This window comes from Tursiops truncatus, chromosome 20 (genome assembly GCF_011762595.2).
Source record: "Tursiops truncatus isolate mTurTru1 chromosome 20, mTurTru1.mat.Y, whole genome shotgun sequence".
In the NCBI taxonomy this organism is placed as follows: Eukaryota; Metazoa; Chordata; class Mammalia; order Artiodactyla; family Delphinidae; genus Tursiops; species Tursiops truncatus.
This window is the reverse complement of record NC_047053.1, coordinates 29501401-29518389: the sequence shown is the minus strand read 5'-3', so window position 1 is coordinate 29518389 and position 16989 is coordinate 29501401. Positions and strand designations below refer to the sequence as shown.

The 16989-nt window shown below is 37.9% G+C and overlaps 1 protein-coding gene across 8 annotated transcripts in view; it reads right to left on the bottom strand.

The window, feature by feature from the left end:
* VMP1 (vacuole membrane protein 1) overlaps window positions 1-16989 on the bottom strand; it is a 130103-nt gene that overhangs the window by 106174 nt on the left and 6940 nt on the right. The window contains exon 1 of one of the 8 annotated variants that reach the window (XM_073797575.1): window positions 1944-1963. The exons of the other annotated variants lie outside the window; for them this stretch is intronic. The gene's annotated coding sequence lies outside the window, so the exon portion shown is untranslated. Of the gene's footprint in view, window positions 1-1943; window positions 1964-16989 lie in introns of those variants that run through there. 8 annotated transcript variants of the gene reach the window in all.

Sequence of the window (16989 nt, the reverse complement as noted above, 5' to 3'; positions counted from 1 at the left end):
GGATTCAAACCCAAACTTCACAAGTATCTATTTTGAGCTTTGGCAAGTTTCTAAATCTCCCTAAATATCACTTTCTTTAATTTGTAAAATAGAGATAACACGACACACAAAGGGTTACTCTGAGGATTAAATAATATAATGTACATAAAGTACTAGTATATTTTCCCACCTTTCTATATGAACTCAATATATACTGGTTTATAACGATGATAAGGAGAAAGAAAGTACAGGAAAAAGTATGGGAGCTCAGAGGGCAATACATTCAGAGTAGTACCAGAAGCTGAAATTTGATTCTGCAAATTTAAGTCAGAGTTCTGTGAAGATGTTTTCAAAAGACAAGCAATTACAAAAAAAGAAAGACGAAGATAAATTGTGAAACTCTATAAGATCAAAGCATCACAGTAAGTTTGCAAAATGTAAATCTATTCCACAAATCATGCTTTCTGGTTTTATTAATAAAATTAATAGAATATATTTGAAATTGACCATATGATAAAGGAGTTAAAGATTTTCCATCTTCCAATCATTCAACTTGAAGCCATACTTAAGTTCTGAAAACTGTGCGAACTCATATTCAGCCAAATTCTATAGGCAATTCATTTTAGAGATGAACAGCCCTTCACCTACATCACAATAAATAACATTTAATTACTCTGTGATGAAAAGATATAAGAAGGCACAAAAGAGCTTATGTGTTATGAAGAAAACACTCTAAAACCTTTCCCCTGCAAAACACTGATAACTGAGCTCATTTCCCCAGTTATACTCCTTCCCATAGTATCATCTTTAAGAGACGGAAAGAGTTTTATCCAAAACAACTTGGGTCCATTTAAGTTCTTACTTAATAAAAATGGTATTATGCAATTATTCAAAGATGTTTTTAAAGACATTTCAACAGGAATTTTTATTTGAGCAAATAATGTGTTCTTACACAATATGCTAAAAAAGAAAACAGTCTACAGACATTTCCTACTCAAAAAATTCTCTAGAAAAAAAGTCTGGAATTTTGTTTTGTAAGAAATAGCATAGGAGACTAAGTTATTTTCTTTTAATCCGTCTACTTCTTTACAAACAAAATAAATTCACAGTATAAAAAACAATTTTGGGGGGCTTCCCTGCAATGGTTAAGAATCTGCCTGCCAATGCAGGGGACATGGGTTCGATCCCTGGTCAGGGAAGATCCCACATGCTGTGGAGCAACTAAACCCATGCGCCACAACTACTGAGTCTGCAATCTAGAGCCCGTGAGCGACAACTACTGAGCCTATGTGCCACAGCTACTGAAGCCTGTGCACCTAGAGACTGTGCTCTGCAACAAAAGAAGTCACCTCAATGAGAAGCCCGAGCACCGCAACAAAGAGTAGCCCCCGCTCACTGCAACTAGAGAAAGCCTGCACGCAGCAACAAAGACGCAACACAGCCAAAAATAAAAATAAAAATAAAAATAAAATAGAGGAGGAACCAAGATGGCAGAGTAGAAGGACGTGCTCTCACTCCCTCTTGTGAGAACACCAGAATCACAACTAGCTGCTGGACAATCATCGACAGGAAGACACTGGAACTCACCAAAACAGATACCCCACATCCAAAGACAAAGGAGAAGCCACAATGAGACAGTAGGAGGGGCACAATCACAGTAAAATCAAATCCCATAACTGCTGGGTGGGTGACTCACAGACTGGAGAACACGTATACCACAGAAGTCCACCCACTGGAGTGAAGGTTCTGAGCCCCAAGTCAGGCTTCCCAACCTGGGGGTCAGGCAACGGGAGGAGGAATTCCTAGAGAATCAGACTTTGAAGCCTAGTGGGAATTGATTGCAGGACTTCAACAGGACTAGGGGAAACAGAGACTGCACTCTTGGAGGGCACACACAAAGCAGTGTGCGCATCGGGACCCAGGGGAAGGAGCAGTGACCCCAGGGGAGACTGAACCAGACCTACCTGCTAGTGTTGGAGGGCCTCCTGCAGATGCGGGGGGTGGCTGTGGCTCAATGTGAAGACAAGGACACTGGCAGCAGAAGTTCTGGGAAGTACTCCTTGGCAAGAGCCCTTCCAGAGTCTGTCATTAGCCCCACCAAAGAGCCCAGGTAGGCTCCAGTGTTGGGTTGCCTCAGGCCAAACAACGAACAGGGAGGGAACCCAGCCCCACCCATCAACAGTCAAGTGGATTAAAGTTTTACTGAGCTCTGCCCACCAGAGCAACAGCCAGCTCTACCCACCACCAGTCTCTCCCATCAGGAAACTTCCACAAGCCTCTTAGATAGCCTCATCCACCAGACGGCAGACAGCAGAAGCAAGAACTACAATCCTGTAGCCTGTGGAACAAAAACCACATTCACAGAAAGACAGACAAGATGAAAAGGCAGAGGGCTATGTACCAGATGAAGGAACAAGATAAAACCCCAGAAAAACAACTAAATGAAGTGGAGATAGGCAACCTTCCAGAAAAAGAATTCAGAATAATGATAGTGAAGATGATCCAGGACCTCAGAAAAAGAATGGAGGCAAAGATCGAGAAGATGCAAGAAATGTTTAACAAAGATCTAGAAGAATTAAAGAACAAACAAACAGAGATGAGTAATACAATAACTGAAATGAAAAATACACTAGAAGGAATCAATAGCAGAATAACTGAGGCAGAAGAATGCATAAGTGAACTGGAAGACAGAATGGTGGAATTCACTGCTGTGGAACAGAATAAAGAAAAAAGAATGAAAAGAAATGAAGGCAGCCTAAGAGACCTCTGGGACAACATTAAATGCAACAACATTCGCATTATACGGGTCCTAGAAGGAGAAGAGAGACAGAAAGGACCAGAGAAAATATCTGAAGAGATTATAGTTGAAAACTTCCCTATCATGGAAAAGGAAATAGCCACCCAAGTCCAGGAAGCACAGTGAGTCCCAGACAGGATAAAACCAAGGAGGAAACACGCTGAGACACATAGTAATCAAATTGGCAAAAATTAAAAGACAAAGAAAAATTATTGAAAGCAGCAAGGGAAAAACGAAAAATAACATACAACAGAACTCGCATAAGGTTAACAGCTGATTTCTCAGCAGAAACTGCAAGCCAGAAGGGGGTGGCATGATATACTTAGTGATGAAAGGGAAGGACCTACAACCAAGATTACTCTGGCGGGCAAGGATCTCATTCAGATTCGATGGAGAAATCAAAAGCTTTACAGACAAGCAAAAGCTAAGAGAATTCAGCACCACCAAACCAGCTCTACAACAAATGCTAAAGGAACTTCTCTAAGTGGGAAACACAAGAGAAGAAAAGGACCTACAAAAACAAACCCAAAACAATTAAGAAAATGGTAATACGAACATACATATCGATTATTATCTTAAATGTGAATGGATTCAATGCTCCAACCTAAAGACACAGACTGGCTGAATGGATACAAAAACAAGACCCATATATATGCTGTCTACAAGAGACCCACTTCAGACCTAGGGACACATACAGACTGAAAGTGAGGGGATGGAAAAAGATATTCTATGCAAATGGAAATCAAAAGAAAGCTGGAGTAGCTATACACTCCTATCAGATAAAATAGACTTTAAAATAAAGAATGTTACAAGAGACAAGGAAGGACACTACATAATGATCAAGGGATCAATCCAAGAAGAAGATATGACAATTATAAATATATATGCACCCAACACAGGAGCACCGCAATACATAAGACAACCGCTAAGAGCCATAAAAGAGGAAATCGACAGTAACACAATAATAGTGGGGGACTTTAACACCTCACTTACACCAATGGACAGATCATCCAAAATTAAAATAAATAAGGAAACAGAAGCTTTAAATGACACAATAGACCAGATAGATTTAATTGATATTTATAGGACATTCCATCCAAAAACAGCAGATTACACTTTCTTCTCAAGTGCGCATGGAACATTCTCCAGAAAAGATAACATCTTGGGTCACAAATCAAGCCTCAGTAAATTTAAGAAAACTGAAATCATATCAAGCATCTTTTCTGACCACAACACTATGAGATTAGAAATCAATTACAGGGAAAAAAACGTAAAAAACACAAACACATGGAGGCTAAACAATACCTTCCTAAATAACTAAGAGATCACTGAAGAAATCAAAGAGGAAATCAAAATATACCTAGAGACAAATGACAATGAAAACACGATGATCCAAAACCTATGGGATGCAGCAAAAGCAGTATTAAGAGGGAAGTTTATAGCTATACAAGCCTACCTCAAGAAACAAGAAAAATCTCAAATAAACAATCTAACCTTACACCTAAAGGAACCAGAGAAAGAAGAACAAACAAAACCCAAAGTTAACAGAAGGAAAGAAATCATAAAGATCAGAGCAGAAATAAATGAAATACAAACAAAGAAATCAATAGCAAAGATCAATAAAGTAAAAGCTGGCTCTTTGAGAAGATAAACAAAATTGATAAACAATTAGCCGGACTCATCACAAAAAAGAGGGAGAGGACTCAAATCAATAAAATTAGAAATGAAAAAGGAGAAGTTACAACAGACACCGCAGAAATAAAAAGCATCCTAAGAGACTACTACAAGCAATTCTATGCCAATAAAATGGACAACCTGGAAGAAATGGACAAATTCTTAGAAAGGTATAACTTTCCAAGACTGAACCATGAAGAAACAGAAAATATGAAAAGACCAATCACAAGTAATGAAATTGAAACTGTGATTACAAATCTTCCAACAAACAAAAGTCCAGGACCAAATGGCTTCACAGGTGAATTCTATCAAACATTTAGAGAAGAGCTAACACCCATCCTTCTCAAACACTTCCAAAAAAATTGCAGAGGAAGGAACACTCCCAATCTCATTCTATGAGGCCATCATCACCCCGATACCAAAACCAGACAAAGATACTACAAAAAAAGAAAATTATAGACCAATATCACTGATGAATATAGATTCAAAAATCCTCAACAGAATACTAGCAAACAGAATCCAACAACACATTAAAAGGATCATACACCATGATCAAGTGGAATTTATCCCAGGGATGAAAGGATTCTTCAATGTACACAAATCAATCAATGTGATATACCATATTAACAAATTGAAGAATAAAAACCATATAATCATCTCAATAGATGCAGAAAAAGCTTTTGAAAAATTTCAACATCAATTTATGATATAACCTCTCCAGAAAGTGGGCACAGAGGGAACCTACCTTAACACAATAAAGGCCGTATATGACAAACCCACAGCAAACATCATTCTCAAAGGAGAAAACCTGAAAGCATTTCCTCTAAGATCAGGAACGAGACAAGGATGTCCACTCTCACCACTTTTATTCAACATAGTTTTGGAAGTCCTAGCCACAGCAATCAGAGAAGAAAAAGAAATAAAAGGAATACAAATTGGAAAAGAAGAAGTAAAACTGTCACTGTTTGCAGATGACATGATACTATACATAGAAAATCCTAAGAAAACTACTAGAAAACTACTAAAGCTAATCAATGAATTTGGTAAAGTTGCAGGATACAAAATTAATGCACAGAAATTTCTTGCATTCCTATACACTAATGGTGAAAAATCTGAAAGCGAAATTAAGGAAACACTACCATTTACCACTGCTACAAAAAGAATAAAATACCTAGGAATAAACCTACCTAGGGAGACAAAAGACCTGTATGCAGAAAACTATAAGGCACTGATGAAATAAATTAAAGATGATACCAACAGATGGAGAGATATATCATGTTCTTGGATTGGAAGAATCAACATTGTGAAAATGACTACACTACCCAAAGCAATCTACAGATTCAATGCAATCTCTATCAAATTACCAATGGCATTGTTTACAGAAATAGAACAAATCATCTTAAAATTTGTATGGAGACACAAAAGACCCCGAATAGCCAAAGCAGTCTTGAGGGAAAAAAAACGGAGCTGGAGGAATCAGACTCCCTGACTTCAGACTATACTACCAATCTACAGTAATCAAGACAATATGGTACTGGCACAAAAACAGAAATATAGATCAATGGGACAAGATAGAAAGCCCAGAGATAAACCCACGTACCTATGGTCAACTAATCTATGACAAAGGAGGCAAAGATATACAATGGAGAAGAGACAGTCTCTTCAATAAGTGGTGCTGGGAAAACTGGACAGCTACATGTGAAAGAATGAAATTAGAACACTCCCTAACACCATACACAAAAGTAAAGTCAAAATGGATTCTAGGCCTAAATGTAGGACCGGCCACTATAAAACTCTTAGAGGAAAACATAGGAAGAACACTCTATGACATAAATCACAGCAAGATCTTTTTTGATCCACCTCCTAGAGTAATGGAAATAGAAGCAAAAATAAACAAATGAGACCTAATGAAACGTCAAAGCTTTTGCACAGCAAAGGAAACCATAAACAAAACTAAAAGACAACCCTCAGAATGGGAGAAAATATTTGCAAATGAATCAACAGACAAAGGATTAATCTCCAAAACATATAAACAGCTCATGTAGCTCATATTAAAGAAACAAACAACGCAATCCAAAAATGGGCAGAAGGGGCTTCCCTGGTGGCACAGTGGTTGAGAATCTGCCTGCCGATGCAGGGGACACAGGTTCGTGCCCCGGTCCTGGAAGATCCCACATGCCGTGGAGTGGCTGGGCCCGTGAGCCATGGCTGCTGAGCCTGCGCGTCCGGAGCCTGTGCTCCGCAACGGGAAAGGCCACAACAGTGAGAGGCCCGCGTACTGCAAAAAAAAAAACCAAAAACAAAAATGGGCAGAAGACCTAAATAGACATTTCTCCAAAGAAGACATACAGATGGCCAAGAAGCACATGAAAAGTTGCTCAACATCACTAATTATTAGAGAAATGCAAATCAAAACTTCAATGAGGTATGACCTCACACCAGTTAGAACGGGCATCATCAGAAAATCTACAAACAACAAATGCTGGAGAGGGTGTGGAGAAAAGCGAACCCTCTTGCACTGTTGGTGGGAATGTAAATTGATATAGCCACTACGGAGAACAGTATGGAGGTTCCTTAAAAAACTAAAAATAGAATTACTGTATGACCCAGCAATCCCACTACTGGGCATATACCCAGAGAAAACCATAATTCAAAAAGACACATGCACCCCACTGTTCACTACAGCACTATTTACAATAGCCAGGTCATGGACGCACCCTAAATGCCCATCGACAGACGAATGGATAAAGAAGTTGTGGTACATATATACAATGGAATATTACTCAGCCATAAAAAGCAACGAAATTGAGTCATTCGTTGAGACGTGGATGGATCTAGAGAGTGTCATACAGAGTGAAGTAAGTCAGAAAGAGAAAAAAGAAATATCGTATATTAACGCACGTATGTGGAACTAGAAAAATGGTACAGATGAACTGGTTTGCAGGGCAGAAGTTGAGACACAGATGTAGAGAACAAATGTATGGACACCAACGAGGGAAAATCACGGTGGGGTGGGGATGGTGGTGTGCTGAATTGGGCGATTGGGATTGACGTGTATACACTGATGTGTATAAAACTGATGACTAATAAGAACCTGCTGTATAAAAAAAAAAAACTAATACTAAACTTTCTTTGGGTTATTTGTATGGAAATATGTTAATGTAAATGTTTCAGACATTACATGAAATTCCTAAGGATCTTATATGTTCTGGTATAATGTTATAAGTCATAATTCTAATTATTACTTTAAAATGTATATCTCAGAAATAACTAAATATTACTTTAAAATGTATATCTCAGAAATAACTAAATAACTAAATAACTAAATTTCCTTGTCAATTGCATTATGAACTTCCATCAAATCTTTAACCGTGGTCATTTTTAAGTCTTTTGTCATTTACAGACAATTCTGGGTATACTCTGACGCTTTTGCAAAAATGTTCCTATAAAAGGGTTTCATCTTCAAGGAATTCATGGAAAAGACTCTGACAAGTACAGGTTTCTGGTAACTGACTATACTGCTGAACTGAATTAGTGAGCATTTTCAGAACTCTAATGGAAAACTGATGAATTCATAAAGATCAAGATAAAAAAAATTAATTACATGGGACTGAGTGAACTGATGAGGATGATTATAACTTTTGTGACTTTCTGTTTGAATAAAAAAAATGTTAAAAAGAAAAAAAGAATGGATGTCGAATTTTATTAGAGGTGTCTTTTTTATTACTTTACTGTTTACTAACAGATTTCCCAATATTGACTACATTTCTACAAAATCAGTGTCATTTTTTATACTTTTAATGTAATGTGGGACTCCGTTTGATACTAATTTATATTTACATCAATATTCAAAAGTGACTGTTTTTAGTGCTATCTTTGCTAGATTTTATCAGTGTTATTGTGGCTTTATAAAGAGAACTGGAAAACTTTCTGTGTGAACTAGAACAACTTTAATAGCAGATCCTCTTGAAAATGGGAAAAAATTTACCCATGAAATAATGTGGGCCTGGAGCAATTTTTAAAGAAGTAGCTCTCTGGTAACTTTGTTTTGGCTTTCAAATTTATTTTGAAAATGGAGATAACCCAAAGGTATATCTGCAATTATTTACTTTTCTCATTCCGAATTTTATATTTCTGTATCATCCCTTTTTTCCTTTATTCAGCTAGCATAGTTTAGTCTACCGTTTTGGTTTTCCCTTCCAAAGAACCAGCTCTTATAATTTCTGACTATATTTTCCCTTTTAATATATTAATATCAGTGTTAACTTTATTAAGTCTGTTTTCCATAGGTTTATTTCATTGTTTCCTTTTTTTTTTTTTTTTTTTTTTTTCGGTATGCAAGTCTCTCACTGTTGTGGCCTCTCCCGTTGCAGAGCACAGGCTCTAGACGCACAGGCTCAGCAGCCATGGCTCACTAGCCCAGCTGCTCCGCGACCGGGGCACGAACCCGTGTCCTCTGCATCGGCAGGCGGACTCTCAACCACTGCGCCACCAGGGAAGCCCTCATTGTTTCCTTTTAATACTCTTAAGTATTTAGTTTTTATTCTTTTTCAGTTATTCAAGATGTTTTCTCATAAATTTGGCTTTGGCCAACTCCCACAGACATGAATATACATTGATCTCATCATGTTATTTCCTAGATAATATGTAACTGTTTTCAAGTTCCTCTTTGATACAATAAAGTATCCAGAGTTGCAAAAAAATAATAAAATAAAATAAATTTAAAAATAAACAAATAAAAATAAAAAACAATTTTTGAAAAACTTTTGCCAATTTATAGCCCCACTCCCCTACAGAGAAGTTGGGGGTTGAGGCTGAAAGTTCCAACCTCTAATCATGCTTTGGTTTTTTTGGTGACTAGTCCCCATCCTGGAGGCAACTAGGGGCCGGACAAAAGTTGCCTCATTATAAAAGAAGATGTTCTTATCACTCACATTACTCAGGAAAACTACAAAGGATTTAGGAGCTTTGTGCCAGGAACTGGGACAAAGACCAAATATAGATTTCTTATAACACAATTACTCTGTAAGGAGAGAATATGCTAGTTATGGGCTGTATTGTACCCCTCCCCCATTCATATGCTGAAGCCCTAATCCCCAATGTGACTGTATTTATAGTTGGGGCCTTTAAGCAGGTAATTAAGGTTAAATGAGGTTCTAAGGGTGGGGCCCTAGTCAGATAGAACTGGTGTCCTTATAAGAGGAGAAAAGAGACACTCTCTCTGCATGCACACAAAGGAAAGGCCATGTGAGGACACAACAAGAAGGCAGCCATGTACAAGCCAGGAAGACAGCTAGCACCTTAATTTTGGACTTCCAGCACCCAGAACTGAGAACATAAATTCGGTGTCCCAAAGCTGCCAATATGTCTATTTGAGGGCCAAATCAGGGCAAGCAGCATTTCACCTGTACTCCACACTCCAAGACTGAATGCATCCACGCTATTCTAATTCTGTTCCCCTTCCCACCTGAAAGTAGTTTAACTTCTTTGGAGCTAAAAGAATCCTACCAACATCACTTACTAGTTGCATAGCCTTGGGTAAGTAATTTAAGCCTCTGCACTTGAGTTTATTTGTAAAATATCCCCATTCCTATTTTCATGCCATCCTTAAATGTCTTTTGTGTTGCTTTGGGGGACTCTCGGTTATTTATTTTCTCTACTTCAAAAAACAATTATACATAATTGTCCTGCACAGAGTCTGGCACATAGCAGGCACTTAATGTTAGCTTCTCCACACCCTTTCCATGAATGTCTCAATTTTCCAAAATAATCATAGTCAAAACTACCCAAGTGTTCCCTTACAGACATTTGTTTTCCGTATTTCTATACTATAGAAGAGACTGCACAACTGATTTCTATAGAAGCATCCACAGAAAAATCTTAGTTTATGTTGGATAACAAAAATAAGTTATTTTTCATCAATGCAAACAGTTTGAAAAGTACCAAAAGGACAATCTGTTAAAAATTATTACAGGGTAGGGACTTCCCTGGTGGCGCAGTAGTTAAGAATCCGCCTGCCAATGCAGGGGACCCAGGGGCGATCCCTGGTCTGGGAAGATCCCACATGCCGCGGAGCAACAACTATCGAGCCTGCGCTCTAGAGCCCGTGTGCCACAACTACTGAAGCCCACAGGCCTAGAGCCCATGCTCTGCAACAAGAGAAGCCACTGCAATGAGAAGCCTGCACACTGCAACGAAGAGTAGCCCCCGCTCGCTGCAACTAGAGAAAGCCCACGCGCAGCAAGGACAACCCAACGCAGCCAAAAATAAATAAATAAATTTATATTAAAAAAATTATTACAGGGTAAAAAAGCTCTAGCCAATGCAGGTAGGGTAAGAGGCAATAATCATTTTTAAGGAGAGCCACTTTTCACAGTTTAATGAGGTAGCATGAATTTTGGAAATTTGTTACTAAACGGTATGAGTCAGATATGGGAATGAATCCAAAGTATTACTAGCCTGTTTAAAAGACTGAAATCTCCTCAAAAAGGAATCTAGCACATGACATATTTTGACATTCAATGCAGCCCTGTAGTGAGACTGTTGTAATATCAATTTGAACAGCATGCATCCAAGTTAGTTTTGTTTCTAAGAATGAAATTGTTGAAATAATCTCTATAGGTATGTGGATGGGATGAGAAGACAGAAATAGAAAAGAAGCATAACTCAAACATCAAATTATTTTCATTGTGAAGATATATCTAGATGCAAGAAATGCTTTAAAAGGCTGTAACCAGCAGATTTTAAATACAGCTGAAGCACTTAAAATCTACGTTTGATATTAAAACATGTGGAGTTTTTTTGTTTGTTTCTGGCAGAAGTGCTCAGAAAATACTGCTAAAATCAGCTCACAAAGGTTCTTTGTAGGCTGTATATCCAGTGTGCTAAGACTATAATACTCCATTCATTTTAAACATTAGCTACCCTTGTAATGCAAAAACAATGTAAAAGTAAATTACTGTGAGTTCCCCAAAGCGACACAAAAAACATTTAAGGATGACATGAAAATGGCAATTCACTGAGTAATATGAGTTAATGGAGAATTGACCAAGATGAAAATAAAAACAAAATATAGTGAAGCCACTGATTCTAATTTTCTTCATCACTGAATTCCAAAATAAAATGAACAAACTTCCTTTTAAGAAAATCATGTATGGAATCCAAAAAAAAAAAAAGGTTCCGATGAACCAAGAGGCAGGACAGGAATAAGGACGCAGATGTAGAGAACGGACTTGAGGACATGGGGAGGGGGAAGGGTAAGCTGGGATGAAGTGAGAGAGTGGCATGGACATATATACACTACCAAATGTAAAACAGATAGCTAGTGGGAAGCAGCCGCATAGCACAGGGAGATCAGCTTGGTGCTTTGTGACCACCTAGAGGGATGGGATAGGGAGGGTGGGAGGGAGGGAGACGCAAGAGGGAAGAGATGTGGGGGCATATGTATATGTATAGCTGATTCACTTTGTTATAAAGCAGAAACTAACACACCATTGTGGAGCAATTATACTCCAATAAAGATGTTAAAAAAAAAAGAAAATCATATGATTCTACTTTCTTGCAAAAATATCAAGTCAGCTTTCTCAATCATACAAGGCATATAAAGATATCCAACTAGAGAATATTATATCTTTCGGTAACCTTTCTTGCTTTCAGAGTGTGTGTCCTTGGTTGGATTATTTAGTACATTGAGTCACAGACTGTTCCAAAATAGCTGTAGATTTCCCGTAAAACCATTAAGAAACTGCAATTTATGCTTGGAAACTTAATAAATAAATACTGTAAGTGAAGAGTAATATATCTTGACCAGTGAGGTTTTGATATAGTTTTCTGCTTGTGCAGGAGTATAAAGACAAAGATAATTCCAACACCATGCACAGTATCAGAGTGATTATCAGATCATCTGGCTTTGAGAGCCAGAGAGTATCTATCACATGGTAGCAACAGTTTAACAATGTGTTCTCTGAAAAGTCATTATTTGAATGAGAATATATGAAAAACATTCCTTGAATCTTTCTGAACTTTCTAAAGCTTTGGGAAATTAAAAAGTTAAAATCCCAAGTTAGGTAACAAAAGAATTCAAAATCTCCATAAATCTCCTAATAATGGGTTAGCAGGTTATAAGTGTATATTTTTCTGGCCTAAAACGTCCCTCAACTTAATTAAGTGAAGTATAAAGTATACTCAACTCATCATAGTCTAACTGTTGAAAAAGGCCACTGTTCCAGATCTAACTTTTAATTAGATAAAATTTTAAGTAAAAATCCAAATTTTAGGTCTTCCCTGGTGGTGCAGTGGTTGAGTCCACCCGCCGATGCAGGGGACACAGGTTCATGCCCAGGTCCGGGAAGATCCCACATGCCGTGGAGCGGCTAGGCCTGTGAGCCATGGCTGATGGGCCTGTGCATCTGGAGCCTGTGCCCCGCAACGGGAGAGGCCACAACAGTGAGAGGCCCGCGTACCACAAAAAAAAAAAAATAAAAAAAAATAAATCCAAATTTTAAAAAGATACAACCTGGAAGACACTTTAGGGACTCCCTTTTTGCAAGTCTGATAGGTTTTGCGGAAGGTTTCTTCATCTCTCACTTTTCAATATGTAAAAATATCTTATGTTCCTATGCGTAAAAACATGATTTTATTTTCACAGGGAAAATGCATAACTTGTGAAATTACAACTTGAAAAATCCCATTTTTCATTTTCTCTCAATCTACTTCTTTTTTTTTTTTTTTTTTTTTGCGGTACGTGGGCCTCTCACTGTTGTGGCCTCTCCCATTGCGGAGCAAGCCTCTGGACACACAGGATCAGCGGCCTTGGCTCACGGGGCCAGCCGCTCCGCGGCATGTGGGATCCTCCCAGACCGGGGCAGGAACCCATGTCTCCTGCATCAGCAGGCAGACTCTCAACCACTGCGCCACCAGGGAAGCCCTCTCAATCTACTTCTTAAATGTTCATTCAGTTTTTCATAACCAGTGCAATTTTAGCAAAACATTTTCATCAAAAAGATGGGCGAGTAAGAGTAAGGTCAAGAATTAAGGTAGTGGGCTTCCCTAGTGGCGCAGTGGTTAAAAATCCGGCTGCCAATGCAGGGGGACACGGGTTCGAACCCTGGTCCAGGAAGATCCCACATGCCGCGGAGCAACTAAGCCCGTGCGCCACAACTACTGAGCCTGCACTCTAGAGCCCGCGAGCCACAACTACTGAAGCCCGAGTGCCTAGAGCCCGTGCTCTGCAACAAGAGAAGCCACCGCAGTGAGAAGCCCGTGCCCCTCAACGAAGAGTAGCCCCCGCTCACCGTAACCAGAGAAAGCCCGCATGCAACAAAGACCCACCGCAGCCAAAAATAAACAAATAAATAAATATATAAAATTTTTAAAAAAGGTTGAAAATAAAAAAAAAAGACAAAAGTCATTATTAGGGAAAGAGGACAATGATAAAAGGTTCAACTCACCAGGAAGATACAACAATTCTAAATTTGAATTCACCTAATAGAATATAGCATCAAAATTTACAACACAGGGGCTTCCCTGGTGGCGCAGTGGTTGAGAGTCCGCCCGCCGATGCAGCGGACATGGGTTCGTGCCCTGGTCCAGGAAGATCCCACATGCCGCAGAGCGGCTGGGCCCGTGAGCCATGGCCGCTGAGCCTGCACATCCGGAGCCTGTTCTCCGCAACGGTAGAGGCCACAACAGTGAGAGGCCCGCGTACCGGGGGGAAAAAAAATTACAACATAAAAATAGATAAAGATACACAGATATATGAATAAATCCAATATTATATTGGGAGATTTCAAAGCAACTGTTCATAACTGATATTTCAAGCAAACAAAAACAAGACATTCAATAAGATAGAAGATTTTAACAATAAAATTAAGAAATAAAATATAGAGGGGATATGTATAAAATTCAGCATCTGGCAATTAGCGAATACATATTTTTTCATAAGCCACTTATCATAATTAAGCCAAGAAATAAGTCACAACAAATTCCAAACAATGGGCATCACAGACCACATTCTCAACCCAGAAATTAGGTCAAACTTTAGCAACAAAAATGTAAGATTTGTACACAATTAGAAGTTAAGGCACACAGTTCTAAATAACTCGGGTCAAAATAAGAGAAAACTGAAAAATGCTCAGAACTACTAGAACTAATAAGTGAATTTTAGCAAGGTCACAGGTTAAAGGTCAAAATCAATACTCTATTATATACTTGGAAAACACAGAAAGTTGAATTTTTTTAAAGTTCATGTAGTCCCCAGATTGCAGTTTTATGAAAGATGCCAAAATATTCCTTGCATGGTCATTTCAACACAGGCTTTTGGCAGAAGTCTAAGGACATAATGTTAAGTAGATATCTATGTCCACTTAGCAAACAACGAAAGAAATATTGAAGACAACATGTTGTAAGACTCACAAACCTCCTGAGATTTTTTTTTTTTTTTGCAGTACTAGGGCCTCTCACTGTTGTGGCCTCTCCTGCTGCGGAGCACAGGCTCCGGACGCGCAGGCTCAGCGGCCACAGCTCACGGGCCCAGCCTCTCCGCGGCAGTGGGATCTTCCCGGACCGGGGCATGAACCCGTGTTCCCTGCATCGGCAGGCAGACTCTCAACCACTGCGCCACCAGAGAAGCCCTACTGCGCCACCAAGGAAGCCCAGATCTTTTGTTTTCATTAATTCAGAAAGTATTTATTGATGTCACAATGTATATACTTGTTCTGCATGTGGCCTAGAAATAATCATGAATATCTCATCTTTAGATGATCCTTAGGTATTCATATATGATTTATATATCCATTTGGTTCTAAGGAAAAATTATGCTTACTGTCAATTCAATCTCTGAGGTATATAAATATGTGTGTGTGTGTGTGTGTGTGTATATATATATAAAATTCTGTTTTCAACTACTATTTTTATGAGATTTAGATTTTCACCTATACCAAGGGGAGGATATACAGTTAAAAAGAAAAAAATTCAATAAAAATATTTTGTGGGTCTAAAAAAAAAGTTCATGTACTGAGAGGGACTTAGAGGTAAGTTTGACAAAATACATACAAGACCTATTCTAAAAAATTTTTTTAAAAGAAATCACAGAGGGCCTAAATAAATAGGAAAATACATATGTTCATCATTTGGAAGTCTCAATATTGTTACTATGTCAATTTCCCTCAAACTAATGTATAGCTTTAATGCAATCTCAACCAAAACTCAAGCAGGCTTTTTTTTAAAAATTGAAAGTGACAAATGGATTCAAAATTATATGGAAATGCAAAGAATTTAGAATAGCTAAAACAATTTGGATAAGGAATAGAGGTGTAAGACTTGCACTAATTGATTTCAAGTCTTGCTTTACTTTAAAGCTACAGTAATCATGACAGTGTGGTTTTGGCAAAAGGATAGATACAGATCAATGGAACAGAACAGATAATACAGAAATAGACCCACATACATAGGGTCAATTACTTTTCTACAAAAGTACAAGGCAATTTAATGGTGAAAAGAATGTCTACTTCAACTGAACATTCTTATGAAAAAAGTGAACATTGACCCTCTCTCATATGTAACACCTGATTTGAAATGGATCACAGATCTAAATGCAAGAACTAAAACCATAAAGCTTCCAGAAAAAAAAAAAAACCCAAAACAACACAGGAAAAATCTTGGTGATCTTGGGGTAGACAAATATTTCTTAGGATTTAAAAAGCATGCACCATAAGAGAAAAAAATGTATAAACTGGACTTTAACAAATTTAAAAACTTTTGCTCTTTGAAACACATTGTTAAGAAAAAAAAAGGTAAGCCACAGAATGAGAGAAAATACTTGCAATACACGTATCTGACAAAGTTCTCGAATCCAGAGTATATCTATCTCTCTGTACATATGTTAGAGTAATAAATAATGAAGATGTGTTTTATAGGTATGGCGATAGACAAACTGACCAAGAAACAGAAAATGTCGCTTCTCAAAAGATTCTTGTATATTTGGAACTCTACATGACAGAGATGGCAAGATAGATCAGTGGGGATCAAACTGATTATCCATAAAAGAAAAGAAAATCTGGATCCCTACTTTGAACCACACATAAAATTTAATTCCAAATGGGCTGAAGATTTAAAAGTCAAGAAGCAAAACTTTCAGAAGAAAACATAAATGCCTTTCTGCCTTGGGGTAGGAAAGGATTTCTTGAGACATACGCAAGAGCTAACCATAAAGAAAAAGACTGATAAATTGGACAACATTGAAATTAAAATTTAAATTCATCACAAGATATCTTAAGTGAGAAGACAAACCACAGAAAGATATAACCGAAAAGGACTAGTAGGCAGATAATAATTTTAAATTATTAAGAAAAAGACAAATAATCCTACAAAACTAAAACAGGCAAAAGACATGAAGAGGTATTTCACAGCAGAGGATCTACTTGACCTCACTGACATCCTAAAAATATAAACCAAGATCACAATGAGGTATCATTTGTATCCATTATCTTTTTTTTGTAAATTTTTATTGGAGTATAGTTAATTTACAGTGTTGTATATCC